Genomic DNA, 6,378 nt, shown 5'->3' with positions numbered 1-6,378 from the left:
AGGACATTGAATATGTTAAGAGAACCAGACATCTATCTAATTATCCATCTTCTTAGCTCGAGGATTACATTAATCTGGTTCAATCACGATTACATTGTGTCAGTTATATGGAAATTATTTCCTTATGTAACCATTGACATCATTACCTAACAGTATTATTGTATTCCTTAAGATTAAATCTTTATTTTATATTTAAGAAAATTATGATAAAATAAGTAAATGTAATATTTGTAAATCGTACAAAGTGTCGTAACAGACTACATACATATCTATAATTAAATATAAAAATCTTTCATGTTTAAAAATTATCTTTAAAAAGTTTTTTTTTGTCTCCGTTTTGTCCAAGATAAGGACTGAAATGATGACATTTTTATATGGAGATTTTGATCTCAGAAACCAACTGTACGAGCCAGTTAAGGCTATAGAATAACCATATCATATTTCAATATTAAGATTTTATATTTAGTTAAAAATATTATTGAAGAAAAAAGGGTCTTGACAGACAGATGGACGGAGAACAAAGCGATCGTGTGAGGGTTTCGTGTTTTCCCTTTCGAGGTACGGAAACCTAAAAACGAGAAAATTCTCCCAAAACCAAAGACCAAAGACGTAGGCTAGTATATAAAATGTAAACATGATCTCTGTGAATAATTTAGTATCATAAGTCACCTGACGGATTATCTGGTTCTCTTAAGCTCAGAGAGCAAGGTACGTCCTCACTGTAAAGCCGTTGTAATATTACTCGTATACTTAATTAAATCATTAAGTCCGCTTTGACCTTAAGCCCATTAAGGTTCCGTCTGTGCGCTGCGATGTCTGAGACTCGGAACTAAATGTGGTTGTATTTAGCAATTAATTTGGTGCAGAAGCCTACCTTTGTTGACATTCCTGGATAATTTCGGTCGAAATCAATATTCGAACTGATCTATTGTTAACTTAACTTTAATTAAATTTGAATCAAATGTTAATTAAAAATGTCGAATATAAGCAAAACTAATTAGATAGAATATTGATTCCGGCCGTACGTGTTCATACGTAACGCATTGAAAAATATGTACATAATAGCGTCATAACTAAATTTTTCCAATGGTTTAATTAATTCACCACTCATTATGTGCAAATAATTATGTAGCCTAGATCTATAGGCTTCCTACTTTCGCTCGATTGTAAATGTAAAACAGAATTGACCATTTAAAAAAAATCATTTAATATATTTCAAAAGTTTATCATAATGAATTCGAGTGTCGTAGGAAAAAAAACTTTTTTTCAATGAATTATACTAATCAGATAAATATGATCACGAATTTAAAAGTGATAAAAGTTTAAACATAACGGCGTCAGGCGCACGCGCTGTTTCATCGTCTGTTTTCGTTAATTCGTCTAACAAAGACATTTTAACAACCCGTTTACACAGACAATGTATTTTTATTTATTGTATTTATATGGTAAAAAATATTGTATAACAAGAAAATTTGGTCGCGTATGACAAAAGAATAAAGTCTCTCTTTTTCTGTCAGTCCCTAGTTTGAGTTAAAGAATTTCAATAAATTATTTTTTTCTACATAAATAATACATATATAAAATAATACATTCATTAATTCGAGTAATTATTATTAATATATGGGCACAAATAAAAAAGAAACATATTGCGTAAAATTTATATATTTTTTTGTCTTATTAGAAAATGTTACAGTTTCATAGAAAGTGTATTGTCTACTTTTAGTTGGCTTTCTATGTGACGTCATGATAAATGTGTTTGTGTACCTACTCGTACGATCGTCAGCCATCATCACGATATGATTCTGAAGTCGACTTCAATAAATAGTTTAGAGGCTCATATTTAAATTGCAATAACTTTGTTAAAACGCGGAGGACAAAAATTATATGGAAACTACAGTATGATTTTTTCAATTATGATTTGCACCGAATAAAATATATCTACTTTTGTTAGAAGTCAAAACATATTTAGTGATTAACAATTATTTAAATAAAGTGTTATTTTTAATAAAAAAAATGTCTTGTACAAAGTGAAAAAACATAGTCACGCTTTGCAGCGACGAGCACTCAACGAAATGGAAGTAAGACCTAGATATTGAATCGAATCAAGGGAACATTCAGTTTCAATTTATTTGAAATCGTCGAACGAAGTGTAACATCCAAAGGATCGCAGTTTTCTGTAATTGCAATAAAACTTTGTAAAACTTGCTCAGGAGTTGAGATTGAATATCACTTAATATTGAAATGTATTTATTATTTTCACTATAATCTGCTGTAATGACATTTTATATGTGTTTACTAAGTCTTTATATGAAATACACTACAATTGTGACATACTACAATATAAAAATAGCTGATTCTTGTTTTGAAGAGATGACGAAAACAAAATACCGTCTCAACTGCGGGGCTCGGATCCTACCAAAGTTAGGTGTGACTAGGCCATAGTCAACCACGCTGGCCCAATGCGGATAGACTGACTTCACACATATCTATGAATTTCTTTGCAGATATGCTCATATTGCATCACGTTTTACTTCACCGTAAGAACTTCGGATAAATGTGTATATGTAAATCGAAAAACACATTGGTACATGGTTGGGTTCGAACCTAGTAGCAGATTACAAGTCTAGTGCTTAAAATACTGAGCGACTGAGGCTCACAGATACATATGTTTAATCATGAAAAAGATAAAATTTTACAAAACTATATGATAATATGTAACACAATTACATATAAATTACTTTCGCTTACTCTTAATTGACATACATAAAAAGACAAATATTACACTTTCTCTTTTAGCAACTTTGTCTATAATGTATAATATTATAAAATATATTTACTTCAAAAGAGAGCAAATATTAGTTAAGCATTCGTGCATTCCGGATGCGATGAATAGAAATGTAAAGAAACTTTTTTAAAGTCGAGCTTTTATAAAATAAAAATTAAAAAGAAAAACTATTTGCCAAGATGATTCAAACGAGCCGTAACTCTATTAGGTTGTGTCGTTTCATTGCGAACTTCAAACTCCCATCATTAGACGCGATTTACACATGTATGTAAAATTTTTAGTTCAATCAGTTACCGGGATGTGGATCATCATTTGCAAGATTTGATAACCATAATTATTTACCAAAATCAAAGATTTGTTGTTTTTTCATCAAAAATAGTATTATGCACTTTTATTATGTTTTAATTCATTTATTAAAGATGTATAAAGTTTTCACTTCAAATATTAATATAATGAATGTATATTGTAATCTTGGAGGAAATGATAACTGTAATATTATGTCGCGTTTTCATTACACTTAATGTTACTCAACATGTATATAACAATCGGAGTGAATTTTTATCAAAATCTAATAGCAATTGTATCTTATATAACGTAATTTATAAAAGTGTTGATATAGTGCATTAATTATAGACATCCGGCAGATTATCTATCTCATTCATTTTATTATATAAACTAATATGTGTTTTAAATTAATCTAAAAGGATTAATATTTATTGCCCGAAATGCATTATTTCTATGATAACTTCATAATGAATACTTTTTGTGCAATTTATACAAGATATTTGTTTGTAAAATTCTCTATTAGGATATTTAATAGGGATACTGTCAATTAATATACAATTATATTACAAAACTAAACACGTAACATACGACAAAAATGCCTTATTATCACAATTAACACTTACACATTTTTGTGAAATTTTTAACGCAATAGTTTTTCTGACAAGTTTGATTCAGCAACACGGCAATGACTTAAAAAATAAGTTTATTAGCATTTCTACGGATTAATAAAGTCATCGTGACAGTAAGTTTCGATTGGATTGACTGTAAGTTTTTACTAACATATTGTAGTCAGGAAACACACAGTGAAATTGTATAAATACAGATTCCGTCAGCTTTTTCAAGGTCATAATGATATATATTTTACGCGTGTCTAGACAATGGAAATCCATAGTTGTATTCATAGTAATGGTAAACAGCTAAAGCGACCCCGCTTAGGTGCATTAGGTGCACGAGAGTGAATAAATTTTTCGTTTCCTTAATTTATTTACACATACAAAATGTAAATATATTTTTTAATAAACAAGTTGTTTACTTAAATGGAGACCCTTTAAGTAATTAATGTATGGAAAATGAAAATAAATAAATCTAGTAAGGTCGTTTATTTGATGGAAAATGTCGTGACAAATGCATGTTTTTTTTTAACATAATGGTTTTGTAATAACTGTTTTAAAACTGTCTTAATACGAAAAATTACTTAACAGTTTAAATTATTTCATTTATAACAGTTTTATTTTGCATAAATTTAAATATTGCAATATGTTAATACATTCCTGTTTTAAATATCTATTTAATTGATTAGTTTTTCTAGAAAATTCATTCTAATATCCTAAGTTTTATTTATCTATGTACATATGTCACATACCACGATGGAGGTGACAAGGTTTTAGTGAGTTTAAACCAAAGATTTTTCTATTGTACACATTTGTAATGATTCACAGATTAGTTTAGCTAATTTACTTAAATTTATAGACTAGTTTACAAATTGCGTAAACCGGGATCGTGATATTCCCGCGCTTCACAGGATTTATCATTTGAATGCGTTCTATTTTTAGATCATCTGCTGAGAACAAAGAGTTTTACGGACTCTCTGAGCTTTTGTTGACCAACTTTATTGTTTTGATGAAAATATTTCATAGTTTTTATATTAAGTTCATGGAGCCTATAATCATTATAAATGTACTAAAAAATCTTTTAAGCGTTATAGCATTCACTGGGCTCAAGCTTTACACCAGTCATAAAATCTCAAACTTGGTAAGAAATTTAAAGATGATTTAAGCAGTATCTTTTATACACTGCTATGTTTCTTCTATACATTAAATCCAATTAGAGTGTCTGTTTGTATTTTCAAAATAATGTATTATATATATGTTGCTTCTAAAAAAAACTAAGTTTTAAAATTTTTGTATGTTCACAAGTCTGAGTTTGTTCCGGGTAATCCCTGAAACGGCTGGATCAATGTCGACTGGACTTAAATTGGAAGGTAGCTTATGTATGTGGGAGTAACTAAAGAATTTTTTTTTGTTTATTCTGCGCTGACGAGATCTTGGGCAACAACTAGTCATAAATAAAAATATTTGGTTTAATATATTTAATATTAATTTGATAAAATTTAGTTGAAAATAAAAATTTACCAACTTAAAATTTTAACAATAAAATTTGTTAACACCATACTATACGATGTTGTATAATTTATTCTGCAATCTTTTTCGACTAAGGACTTTTGTCAATTATGAACTAGTTTTGCAAACAAGCTTTTCGTCATGAGATGTATTTTGCACTAAGAAAGTAGTAAAATATTAGTCAATACCGTCCTTCAAAATAATACTGGTTCTCTGACGAAATTTTTTTTCTCAAAAAATGTCGACCCGTTTTTAACCTGAATTCAATTTCGACATCGATGTAAATGCTATTTAATTTGCTAAAATAAAAATCATATATGGAATGTTTGAAACGTCTAACTTCATTTTGAACATATATTTTCATTACATCAGAAGATAGTACGATTTCTTTTAATTAGAAAATTAAGATCCAGAATCCACAAATGTGTTAATAAAACTTAATTAGTAGCCTATACGTTATAGAGATCTGTCGACTTGTTTTGAAGATACTTTCTAATAACAACCATCCATCCATCTAAACATTTGCTTTAATATGTCAGGGAATGCCACCATACAAATCTCTATTCTGTGTACCTACAACCATGAATGCAAGCTAGTAATTATGTTTTTGTAACACACACCATTCACTGACTAAAGCCCATTAGGTCTTTAATGCACTTAAAATGTGAATCAGGGCACTTAATTGCAATCGCCCAGTCGAAACACGACGAATGTTGTCATTTTTATCAACATGTGAATGTTGTAATTTCAATCTTTAAATTCACAGTGAGTTTAACAAAAAAAAACACATTTACATACGTAGGACAGAACTAAGGAAGGATTTTTCTAAATTAATGGGCAAAAAATAGTGAATTATTCTTCCTTCAATAAAATTACTCAACAAAAGTTGACGTTAATACTCAATTTTTCGGAATTTTTCATATCATTCTCAATTTTTTTTAAATAAATGATGAAAGTTTACATTTTGAAAAAAATTTCCTACGACCGCATCACTTGGTTATTTATTATAAGTTTTATACGAGTTTTTAAACAAATATCCTCGATGTGGTCGATGTTACAGTCAATAAAGTTGACTAATAATATACGTACAAAGTCCCTATGAATGTCAATTCAAACGTAATAAGCTCGTCCATTGCTGCACTGTATCAATATTGAAAAGGATTACAATATTCTGTATATATTTTACAT

The 6,378-nt window shown here is 28.9% G+C and overlaps 1 protein-coding gene across 11 annotated transcripts in view; it reads left to right on the top strand.

Annotated features, from left to right (window-relative positions):
• Window positions 1-6,378, top strand: part of LOC106113711 (coiled-coil domain-containing protein AGAP005037) — a 148,708-nt gene that overhangs the window by 123,186 nt on the left and 19,144 nt on the right. The gene's annotated exons all lie outside the window — the stretch shown is intronic.

Source organism: Papilio xuthus, unplaced genomic scaffold (assembly GCF_000836235.2).
Source record: "Papilio xuthus unplaced genomic scaffold, Pxut_1.1 DF828177.1, whole genome shotgun sequence".
Lineage (NCBI taxonomy): Eukaryota > Metazoa > Arthropoda > Insecta > Lepidoptera > Papilionidae > Papilio > Papilio xuthus.
Note: the sequence above shows the minus strand (reverse complement) of the source record. Positions and strands in the feature narration are given on the sequence as shown.